We start from the raw sequence: 12,263 nt of genomic DNA, 5'->3' as shown, positions 1-12,263 counted from the left end.
TTTATTGAAATATCAATCAGGAAACCTTTCATATGCGTGTAATGCGGAATTGCAAAAAAGAGCCGTACACAAGCAGCTACATTAATCTGCGTCTAGTTATACAAACGTGTCATCATTATATCTCAGGAGGTTACATGGCTATTTTGTAACAAGTAAGATTCGAGGCGGGGAATGCAGCAGACATCAGACTACCAGGAAAATTATCACCAAAACCTAAATATGCAGTAATACAAAAGAGCATTCTATTGTGAAAAAATTATTGAGGACATGAAAAGTTTTTGAACCCTAGGCCATGTTTGTATAGCGATGGTATTCCTTCTCGCTCAGTCGTCAGTGGTTTGACTGACGCTCCGCCCGTGTTATGAACTGGAATAGCCGGCCCTTAACAGTGGTTGCTAAGAGTAACGTAGGGTCGAGCGCGAAGTATCGCTACGAAATTGCATCCCTTACTTTATACTGCAATGCATAGACATTACCTACGACTAGAAGAGCTGACATACTGTTCTTTAGATGAATATGTATATATCGTAAAAACCTCGTTATTGAAGTATCGGCGTACATCTGAACTGCAATATAGAACACGAATACAGACAGGTTCTCGCGACGCGAGCCTTCAAAGTAAACTGTATACAAAAAAACCTTCATAAAAGGTAATATCTGCGCAAGCGTCAAACATATCAATCCTGTGCCAACGCGCGAAGCCCATGACACGTCGACGTATACACACAGGCAGTGGACTCGTGGAAATGCCTATAAATGAATCACCTTCTGCCGGGAAACTACCCAACAAACAGTAACCTTCAGTGGTTCCATAATTGTGTTCCCATTCAGTCATAGCAATCAGACGGGTTAGTATACTTCATACGAAAATGCAAGTACGCGATAACATCAACGGAAACTGGTGAAATTGCTTATTAAATGTGCACAGAAACATGGACAACTTACGCTCAGAATTCGCTCTGTTCTAGTTACACAAAACATATTACTTGAACCATAAGCTACAACAACGCGCACAAGCGCCAAACTTGCTTACCTTTCAAGGCGTAGTCAGCAAACGCTCCTTCGTCTCATAGGTACCGTGGCACCAACTCTCTTTCGGGCGCAAACGCTGTAGAACTGCCGATGAACTACAGCACCACGAAAGCACAACCTTCAACAAATTCTTCCATACACTTTGATTCGAAGACCCAGTACCAGGATTTTCACGAGAGCGCGGGCAGGCGGGAACAAAGGCAGCTCGGACGGGCGCTGTAGTAAGACACTTGACACTGGCGCATCGCACGAAACACACGGGCAACACACGGCTTTTCACGAGTGCGATGGTTAATGCACACGATAAGGAGCACATTTTGTGTAGGCACTTCTAATATAAAATTTAACTACCGCCTCACTGCAACGAGCACTCGCGCACAGCCAACGTGGTCCATACGCTAAAGCAACTTGGATTGGATTCGATTTATTGGCAACAAAACACTGCAGCAGCGCCACACTGCCGTTAACGAAGGGGAACTTGCCTCCCCGATTCGCATCGCTTCAGGAGCATGTCCTTCGAGATTTGCATTTGTCACTCAGGGGACGTCGTAGTTGAAGCATGAGCCAATCCACGCGCCGGCCGCGCGGCTCCGTCTGCTTGCAATGGCGGACGGCCTACGGGCTAATATGACACTTACCGAGCACACAGTCGTGATCACCGCCCATATACACGTCAATTATGGCGCCAAGTGTAGTGTTTTTTAAAATATGTGCCCTCACCTTGAATTGGTGAATATTTCCTCTTAGCGTCAGGAATAAAGGTGACAAAACGTGGCGATGGCTGGCGTGCTACAGCAGATGAAGCTTCGGCTGAAGTGCACCAGGCGTACTGCTTGCTTTCACGCGTAAACAACCAGATACGGCCATGCCAGGCACACAACTGATTACTCAGCCAACGTAAAATCGTAAATTATTCACTTGTGCGTCCAAGCAAGCATTTACGGAATCAATGCTGCCGTAAGAATTCCGCAAATATATCTACCGCCAATATATCAACACAGTGATCACCCGCAGTTTTGAAAAGAAAGGCTCTTTTAACAGCGACCGCAAGTACTGCATTTGCGAGAAAGCCAAGTTTTGTGTATAGTTTGCATAAAATAGTAAAGGAAAGGCTACTTAAGAAGCCGAATACCAAAAAAATGGTAAGCGTCGTTGAACGCAAGTAAACGGCCTTAAGACATGTCAAAGTCTAGTCAATGCATTGGTCCTACATAAGCTAATGTATTACGCAGAGCAGTGGTAGCGTCTGTGTCTCACACGCAGAAGTCCCGGGTTCGAGTACTAATGTGTGACAATGTTTTTTTTAAGTAGAAAAAAGGTATTATACAATTTCACTAAGGCAGGCAAAAAAATCACAGCATATCCACGGGGTGAATGATGATGAGTGGGGCGAAGCTCCGGAGGGAATCATCGGTAAACCGTGAAACTCTTCCGTGAAATTCGCCCAGTGCATCATATAAAGAGTGAAACACCGTGAATATATGAAACATCGAACTTTTATTGTACTGTTGGTTTACGTGGTCCCTTCATTATCACCGCTTTGTGATCGGTGAAATGCAGGGAAAGTGGTTCTTGTATGGGTGTTAACGTAAAGTTGGCAAACACTACATCGATGCAAGTTCCCCTGATGGTGGTTGGTTTCGGGTGGTCTAACGATATGCATCTGAGTCCATATCTGATTGCCATGTGTTGCATCAACCAGTCCTTACTTCTGTCTGCAACGTCGACGTTGAAATCGCCGACGAGTAGAAACGGTCTGTTCCTGTCGTACTTGCGCATTGCCTCGTCGATGAACGGCTTGACGTCCTCAGCGGAGAGATTGGGCGCAAGGTAGACGGTCATGATGACGACCTCATCCAAATCAATTGCAGCGCATTCGCCGTTGTGGCTCTGTATCGTTGGTAGTAGTTTCAGATCTTGCGCCTTTTCTGTCTGCTTTACGTACACGGCGACCCCACCAGCAGGATGATCTGCATCATCGATGCAAACGACAGGAACGTATCCTTTAATGTAGAGTCTTTTGGCGTTCCAGGTCTCGGTGAGACAGAGGACGTCGATTGCAGTGAGTATGGGATCCCATTCCAAGTCGTCTACTTGTGCGCACAGGGATCGAACATTGAGGACGGCAAATGTGAACTCGGTGGCGGGATCGACGTCGTCATGCAAGGCTCGGAGGTACCGCTGCGTGACGGTGGGTAGTCGGTGTTGCTCGAGTCGTTGGAATTCGTTCGACATTGCCCTGTCTTTGTTGTTCTCCTTCTGGTAGAACCTGTGGTCTCCCTTGGCATTCGTGAGATACAGGTTATTTATATTCGTGCACCTGGTGAGTGCAACGTAAACCAATTTTTGTGGGTGTGTTTTATTATACTCGTACAAAATGGAAGAGTAAGTTTCACCCTGAGATTTATGTACTGTAATGGCACTAGCTTGAACGAGCGGGAACTGTTTTCTCTTGCAAGCGACGCCGGCCTTGCTGTCCAGAGTGAGCGTAGTGATTGTAGGTTCAATGGGGACCCAGGACGCGTCTACGTGCACTGTAAACACAAATTAGCCCATATGGGCGTTTTAACAGCTGACATGCCCTTTTTCCTCCCAAGCTCAAAACAGGTACTCCCACGAGATGGAGTAAAACAAGCTAGAACCTTTATTTTACCCTCGACCTCATTAAGATGAACATTAAGGGGATGTTGCGGTAGTAAAATGGGGGTTTTAAAAAAATAACTGGCGTTGGGTAGATAGGGAGTGCTGAATACGCCCATATCTAACCCGAGCCAAACAGCTAACAACTCAGCCGCCAGGTGCCGCCTGCCATGACCACCATGGCTCGAGCGACCACCCCGAGCGACAATTTCAGTAGAATTGCTGCACTCAGATTCGAAATATCCCGCGCAATGTGCGTCCGCGCTGTTTTTTCCCTTTGGAGTAGCCGCGCTAGCGCTGCAGGCGCTGCAGAAAATGCCGCGCCAAACCCTAAACCATCCAAGCGCCGCGCCGACGGTCTTCGGAGTGCGCGCGCTCGAAGCGACCAAGCGGCAGCCAATCATTACACAGGTGTGTGTGTACTTTTGTGATTCTGAGTACGGGTATTTTTGTAGTTTACATTTGGGTGTAATTGCACACATGAAATGAAAAACAGATGAAAATATGAGCTGACAGGCACTCTCTCCAAACTTTAGTTACAAAGGCAAATATTTGTTAACAGTTGTCTTTACAGCAATACAAAAGAACGTGCACATCAAAACACCAGTGTCTAACAAGCAACATCATTGTAGTGTAGAATAAACCAAAACATCATACGAAAACTTTTACTAAATTAGGGACTGTATTAAAATATTATGAGAAATACCATTTCTTAAGAGCAACAGTTTGTGTATTGGAGCCTTAAACTATTTCTCGGGTTACTCTGTCTCGTTTCTTGAACCCAAGTGATGTCTTTTTCTTTTGGTTAGTGATTTTACTCAGACCGCTGCATATTTTGGCGCAGTCGACGATCAATATCTGTGACCGCTTCAAGTGGCAAGCCGCGTTCCCCGCGATAAATACTGTGAACAGTACTGTTATTGCGGCAAAAGTGCCTACAGCTACTTCTGTGGAAGATCATGCGAACTGAATAACATATATAAAAGCATCAGGTGACTCCGCTAAGAGCCTTTTATGCCCTGCGCACCAGACTAGGATGCAAGATTTAGGTTATTTTGCAACCAAGACGCCCACATACAACACTTCAAACATGAATAATGTGGCGAGTTGGGCACATTTGTACATTATTGAGAGAATTTCAGCGCAATAAAACACAAGGACGACACAAAGAAACGACCAGGACAAGCGCTGAACTTGCAACGGGTTTTATTGTAGCGAATTTCATATATATGTGCACTATCCAACACAGACGTTATTATCTGCACATGTGTAGAAATACCATCTCTTTTATCTGAGAGTTGTATCGATGGCACGCTAACGCACCTTTCCTCTAGCCGGGCAATACGTTCTGCTTCAACAGTTTCTCGAGTGAAGCGCGATTTGCTCTTCATAATGACAGACGTGTTATGTATGTCAGGTGAACAATCCTTACATGTTAAACATTGACAAGCCAGGAAACCTTGAGTCTTTCCCTTCATGCACATTTTCCACATAGTTTGCATGCTCCCTAACACTTATCCTAAGATTGATGCATCTCCCAGTTGGCCAACATACACCTTTCAGCATCTTAGAGGGATTTCGTAGATTACACCTTCTGCACAATCAACAAAGGGTGGAGGGTGCCTATGCGTTGTGCCACAGGCTTGCTCCTTTCTTACCTCTGGGTCGGTCATTGTGCAGAGCTTGGACAGCCTGTTAGGTGCGGTGAATACGACTTTTACATCGTACTGCTGGGCCACCTTTTTCAGGTTGTCTGAAAGCTTGTGTACATACGGTATCACAGCTACCTTCTACCTCGCGGTAGGTAAGTGTCAACTCACCTCAGCTCTCACCTCAACACCACCTCAGCTCTCACATCAAGCTTTATAATCATTCTTCTTTCTGGGGTTTTACGTGCCAAAACCAGTTCTGATTATGAGGCACGCCGTATTGGAGGGCTCCGGATTAATTTTGACCACCTGGGGTTCTTTAGCGTGCACTACAACGCAAGCACACGGACGTTTTCGCATTTCGCCTCCATCGAAATGCGGCCGCCGGGGCCGGGATTCGATCCCGCGACCTCGTGCTCAGCAGCGCAACGCCTTAGCTGACTGAGCCACCCCGGCGGGTAAGCTTTATAATCAAGAAACAGACAATATATAATAACAAGTGGTGATATGATGCGATGTTATCTATTAAAATTTTTGTGCAGTGCAACTGATAGATGACTCATGCATTTGTCATTCTTTTTAAGTTTCAGAAGCCAAAAATGCCTGGCATGTTGTCTGGTCACGATGCGGGGCTACAATGTGAGTATTGTTGAACACAGTACTGCCGCCACATTTGTTAGTGTTTCACAATGCATGAGGGCAGGTTGTTTCATACAGATGAGTCATGCTCCCCCAATCACGCATTAATACAGCATCCCATCTGTCCAATGTACGCACAACCTTTTGAGGAGTCCAGACTGTACACAACACTTGTGGCCTAGTTTGCCAGATGCATATTATGCCGTAAGCCACAACCAACCTTCTTCATTTTTTTTACTTCTGCCTTTTTTTGTCACAGCCCAAAACCGTCCTAACAAGGGCCTATGAAAACATTATTTGCACAACTGAATTAGGCATGACGATGGAATATAATGAATGAGATGAGCCAAGTAAAAAATGGTTGCAGTTGTTTCGTATGCTTTTGTGCTTCTTCATGGGCAAAAGCGCATTTGGTCCGTATGGGCTAAATGCTTTTTTTCTGTAGGAAGCTTGTGAACAGAGATTTGCTCTGATATGAGAAAAAGTACTGCAGCCAGGAAAACAATTTGGTTGTTGCGTGTGGCACGATACGAAGGAGGTGATGCACTGTCCAACAGAGGTTGTGTACAGTTGGCCATGGCCATCTTGTTATGCCTACATTGTGTTCACAGATATTGTATTTATTTCAGATTGGGGTGAATTGGGTTTGTGCCTAACAAATCTCATCCGCACATTGCAACATACTGCAAAAAAGTGGGTTCATTCTTGTGTTCGACAAAACTCGTTATAGCCTAAAATTATGGAACTTGGATATCATAACAAGCACAACGGAATGCGGACCCAAAGAGACACAGACTGGATGCGCGCTAGTCTATAATTATATCTCTTCTTCGTGTTCGCGTTCCTTCCTGCTTGTTATGATGTCCAAGTTCTGTTATCACAAACAAGCCTAAACTTCTGCATTGAACAGAACTTATGACCAGAAAGTACATAAGATAATTAAGCTTTGGCAGATTCACAATGCAAAGGACAAATGCATTGCTCGTTCTCAGTTACTTTCGATGAAGAAATTGTTTTTGAATGAATGACGTCACTTCATATCACCACATGTTATTTGCGATTTCTGTTTTGTTATTAAAGCTAGAGTTGAGAGTAGGCACTTGTGTCCTGCTTGTCGTTGTCTTCGTTTACTTTCTGTGATGCCATTAAGCCAGAATAAATCCATGACATGAACTGCCAGTTCATATAGCTCTACATTGTATGCAGTATGGCTCCTGGCCTGACTTTGACAAGTGCGAAGTAGCAGTAAAAACTTCAGAAGAGTAGAACTTTGGGCCAGTTGGTGATGCATATTAGAGTACGGTGAAGTGCAATAGATGGGACAATGTGAGGTGAGAAAGACGGGCGAAGCTCTGCTGACAACTGTGAACGTTTATTGGAAAATTTGCTGCACCAGGACAATGCGTGCATGTGCCCAAGACACCCGAAACCAACAACAGAGCAGGCACAAAAAACAAGTAAATACGGCAAAAATTGCTAACATGTGCACGATCTCTTCTTCAAACGGGATAATTGGGAAGCATGCGTACTCTGTCAACTGCGCACAACTGGCACAAGAGACATCAAAAATGAAACAGAAGTAGAACTACCTTAGCTGTGGCTACCTGTGAATAGCGCTTCTTTGTGTAAAGTGCCACCAAAGCCACGCTGATGCACGTATCAGATCAAGAATTGAAAATAATTTTCAATTAACACTGCTTCGAAAAGCTCGCATTCGAATTTTGTTTTTCCACGGCCTACAACTTCCACATTCTTCAACTATATATAGCAACCGCAACATTTGCAGTCCAAGGCAAGATCCAACCTCTTCTTATTTCAAACACCTGAAGGGCTGTCGCAGCCTGTCGTTCAGGTAATGGCCAGTCTGTCCCAAGTAAACACGACCGCTGTTTGAAGGAATTCTGCACATGACAGAAGTAGCGCATGGGACATACTGATACTCGTGGTTCGTCGTACAGTATTTCCTTACTCTACTACCCGTAACGCGTTTGCACAGTTGTGCCAACTTGCATGGTGCAGGAAGCACAGGAACCACCCCATACTTCCCTGTGACTTTCATCAAGTTGTGTGAAACCTTATGCACATAAGCGTTGCCCCCTTGAGGGGGTGGATGTGTTGCTGAGGTTTCACACAACTTAAGGAAAGTAGCAGGGAAGTATGGGTAGATCTTGTGTTTTTTGTGCCATGCAAGTTGGCACAACTGTGCAAATGCGTCATGGGTAGTCAAATGAGGAAATACGGTATGACGAAACGTGAGTGTCAGTATGCCCCATGCGCTAATTCTGTCGTGTACAGGATTCGTTAAATTGTGGTCGTGTTTACTTGGGACAGACTGACCAGTGCCTGAGCGACAGGCTGCGATAGTAGTTTAGGTGTTTGAAATAAGGAGAAATGTGGGATCTTGCCTTGCAGTGCAAAAGTGTGTTACTGTGGTTTTGGGGGCACTTTAACCAAAGAATTGCGATTCATAGGTAGCCACAGCTCAGCTAGTTCTTCTATTTCTGTTTTCTTGTTTATTCCTCTTGGGCCAGTCATGCGCAGTTGACAGCGTACACATCCTTCCCAATTACCATCACATTCATAAGAGAGTGTGAATGCGTTGTTAGCGATCTTTGCCATATTTCTTTGTTTTTTTGCGCCTGCTCTGTTTGTTGCTGGTTTCGGGGTGTCGTGGGCGCATGTCCTGCTGAGCGAAATGTTACAATAAACGTTCAGCTGTCAGTTGCGCTTGTCCCGTCTGTCTCGCCTCACCTTGTCCCGTCTATTGCAATTCACCATACTCTAATAGCAGTAAGAAGAGCAACCAACTAATCCGAGCAATAATCAAAGCCCACAGAAATGCCAAATTGAAGGAGAAATGTTTCAGTGTAGGACCTGTTTTGTGAACTGATAAGGAAATGGTATACTTGTTTGCAAACCAATGACCAGGTGCATTTTCCATGCACATACATTATTGTGTGTAACTACTCCCTGCTTCTTAGGTTTTTATGGCTTTTATCAAGCATTCCAGAGTACTTGACTGTTTGTTGTAAAATTAAATCAGTTGTCATTCAGCACGGCGTGTCATTTTCTATAAGTCCTTACTTTTTCTTTGTACTTGGCGCTGGTCCCACCTAAATATGAATTTCCAAATAGCCTTTTTTTAGATTATAAACAGAAAACTTTTAGTATGTATTTCATTACAAAAACTTTCTCAATTTTAGGAAGAAGTCCTGCTGACCCCAAGCATGGTGTGAAATGAAGAAATGGCACTCCACATCCATAGAGAGCTTGATTTCCCCTGTTTCATGCTTACTTGTTGGCATAGCCAGTCTGTTAGCTTAATTTTTGGTTCTTCCCTATTGAATGCTCAAGAAAGGCACCAAAACTGTCATTCATTGAAACAAAAATTTTGTGTTTGCAGACACTGCCATGCACAAAGCCCTTGACCTCATTGAATGATTTTAAAAGAAAATGCAGCTTCTGTGTGCAGCAATAGGCTGAAAAAAAACGAGGGCAAATAGGAAGGTTGCGACATTAGTGTTCAAGAGTTGGCCAACAAAGGTCACAAGCTGAAGCCAACATCTTTACAAGGGAACAAATGGATTTAGCCTGAGAAATTCCTTGTTCGACCAGCCAAGTCTACTTGTTGAAACATGTGCTCAAGCCTGAGGCGTACATATCCCGTTCTACCACTCTCGATCAACAATACACCAATACAATTAGCAACTCGTGGCAAGGTCGTAAATTCACGTTCGAAGGGAATGTAGCGTGCACCCTGCAAGGTAGCATGAATAGTATGTTATTTACTTGAATGAAATGCAGATTTGCTTGCCAGTTATTTTATCCCCATGTTATAATTGGAAAGCATGGTTCCTCAGAGAGAATAATTATTTGAAGTTCACGCAGTTTTGCTTCTTTATGCAAGTTCACACTGTTATGGTTGCTACACTACCAGTCCTGTCTGCGACTGCATAGTAGTGTTCCGAGTACGCAGCCCAATTCAATAGAAGAAGTAGGCTTTTTCCTCAGAAAATGTGCTGCTGCTTCACAGCTTGATGCAGACAAGTATTTTATATCTGGATGGTGACTGCAATAGGATGTGCTTTTTAAATAAGAGTGATTTGCTGTTTCAAGTGCAATTAAATGCAATTTCAAATGACCTCAGCTTGGGGGATCACGCGATGCGAGGCCAATGTGAGAAGGAGGATTTGATATTGTTACGTTTGATATGTTACATTACATACTGTGACAATATCTTAGAACAAGGCACTTGAACATGAGAAAGCACGACATTATTTCATCTAAAGTTGCTACTGTTGGATATGATCAGGGAACGTACTTATTCGTGACTACATTTGCAACATGTTACAATGCTGGCTTAATATTTTGCACTGGGTAGATGAAAAAACCACTGCTTGCACAATATTCAACTAAACAAGGTAGCCATGCTGAAGTGCCCATGCAGAACACAACTCCTGCACTATTAGAAAATAAATACACAGGGTGATCGTTTCTAAGTTATATGGAATTTTTAAAAATCGCCCGTGGCAGACAGCATAATTCTTGTCCTTGAGCTGGACTCTTTGAAGAGGTGGATTACTAGCACAAGAAATCGAAACACATATTCAATTAGTTAACGAAAATTTTAGTAATTAACTTAACTGATTAGTTTACAGCACATATTGCAATTAACAAATATGGTAGCCGGAGAGCTTGCAAGACGTATCTACTTGAAATGGATTTCCAGGATGACACCAGTTTCGAGATATATTTCCCAAGTGTGGGACAAAATACATGGGCGTTCTAGTTACTTTTGTGCTTCAATGCAGAATATAGCATTTTGTTAAAATGTAAGTTGATCAACGGTGCATTTTTAGGGTAAGTTTGATGGCGTATATGTCCAAACTGGCGTCATTCTGGAAATTCATTCCAAGTGGATATGCCTTGCAAACTCACCGGCTACAATTCGTAAATTGCAATATGGGCCGTAAAGTATTTAATTCAAAACATAATTAGTGGATTTTTGTTAATTAGCTGAATATGTGCTACGATTTGCCATGAAAGTAATGTCCGTGTCTCTGACTAATAAAACTATAGACTGGAATTATGATATCTGCAACAGGTTATTTTTAAGAATTCTGTAAAACTTAAAATGATCACCCTGTATATAGGGGACCCTGTTTGGAACTTTCACAAATCTAGTCATAAACAAAAAGACCAAGGATCAAATCCCGGCCATGGCGGCCGCATTTCGATGGGAGCGAAATACAAGAACACCTGTGTACTTAGATTTAAACATACATTAAAGAATCCCAGGTGGTCCAACTTAATCCAGAGTCCCTTCCAACGGCGTGTCTCAGAATCATATGATGGTTTTGGCTCATAAAACACTATAAATAAATTTTTAATCTTTAGTAACCGGCTAAAAAATGCAACGCAATCACCAAACCGAATTTTTCAGCTTGTTTGCGTGATGAGTACCAATTTCTTAATTTAGTACTTACGTATTTATCATCGTATGTTTTGTGCTAGTCTATGTAAAATATCACCACTGGTCAGCCTCATTCTACAGTCCACTGTTAATTTTGGGTGGCTTAGTCTTGCAAGCTCAACATATAGATAGGCTGCAAAATTGTGGAATGTCTGCCCAAAGTAACAGTTCAAACACATGGTTCTGTATTTATAGTTCAATATGGGACAAGGTAAGATTTCTTAAATTATCATTTCTTTCATTTACTACTTTTATTGTGTTAGGACATGTAGAATAGTATTGACTGGCATGTTTACGATGTAGTGTTTTTTTAATCCAGACAGTTTTTTAATGGTACAAGGAATGCTTTCGATTTGACAGAAAGAACATATTTTATTTGTTACATTTGGTGTCTAATAAATTTTGTTCTCTTTAGTGTGTGTGTGTGTCGTGTATTTTTCCTTTCAGCGAGTAGCAACTGCTCTCGAAGGCCCCTGCTGACCTCGAAGGCACTGCCGATTACTAGCATTTTCGCGACGACGAATGCATGACAGCACAAGGTTTGCAAAGAGGGGCTCTGTGATCAGTGAAAGGAAATCGAATAAGTGCAGCGACGGGTTCATTCGTCATTGGACCACGTGTGCGCGTGACTTCGTCAATGCCCAGGGCCGTCGATTGTGTCACGTGTGGCGAGCACGCGGCGAAATGTTTCGTGGTGGGACGCCGCCGCGCTTACGCAGTGGCAGATGGAATACAGCAGGCTAAAGTGTCGGACGCCGGCGATAAATGCAAGCGGCGGTAGTGCTGGCCAAACGCATGCTCGGGCGGCAGCTCCTCGGACGGCCCCGTTC

General features: G+C 43.5%; 1 long non-coding RNA gene across 1 annotated transcript; it reads left to right on the top strand.

The window, feature by feature from the left end:
- The first annotated feature begins 5,903 nt into the window (after positions 1-5,903).
- Positions 5,904-11,850, top strand: LOC125943853 (uncharacterized). Its single transcript, XR_007465943.1, has 2 exons — positions 5,904-5,960; positions 9,164-11,850. It is a non-coding gene; the product is annotated as an uncharacterized LOC125943853 (long non-coding RNA).
- Positions 11,851-12,263: the final 413 nt, after the last annotated feature.

This window comes from Dermacentor silvarum, chromosome 3, assembly GCF_013339745.2.
Source record: "Dermacentor silvarum isolate Dsil-2018 chromosome 3, BIME_Dsil_1.4, whole genome shotgun sequence".
Classification (NCBI taxonomy): domain Eukaryota; kingdom Metazoa; phylum Arthropoda; class Arachnida; order Ixodida; family Ixodidae; genus Dermacentor; species Dermacentor silvarum.
Note: the sequence above shows the minus strand (reverse complement) of the source record. Positions and strands in the feature narration are given on the sequence as shown.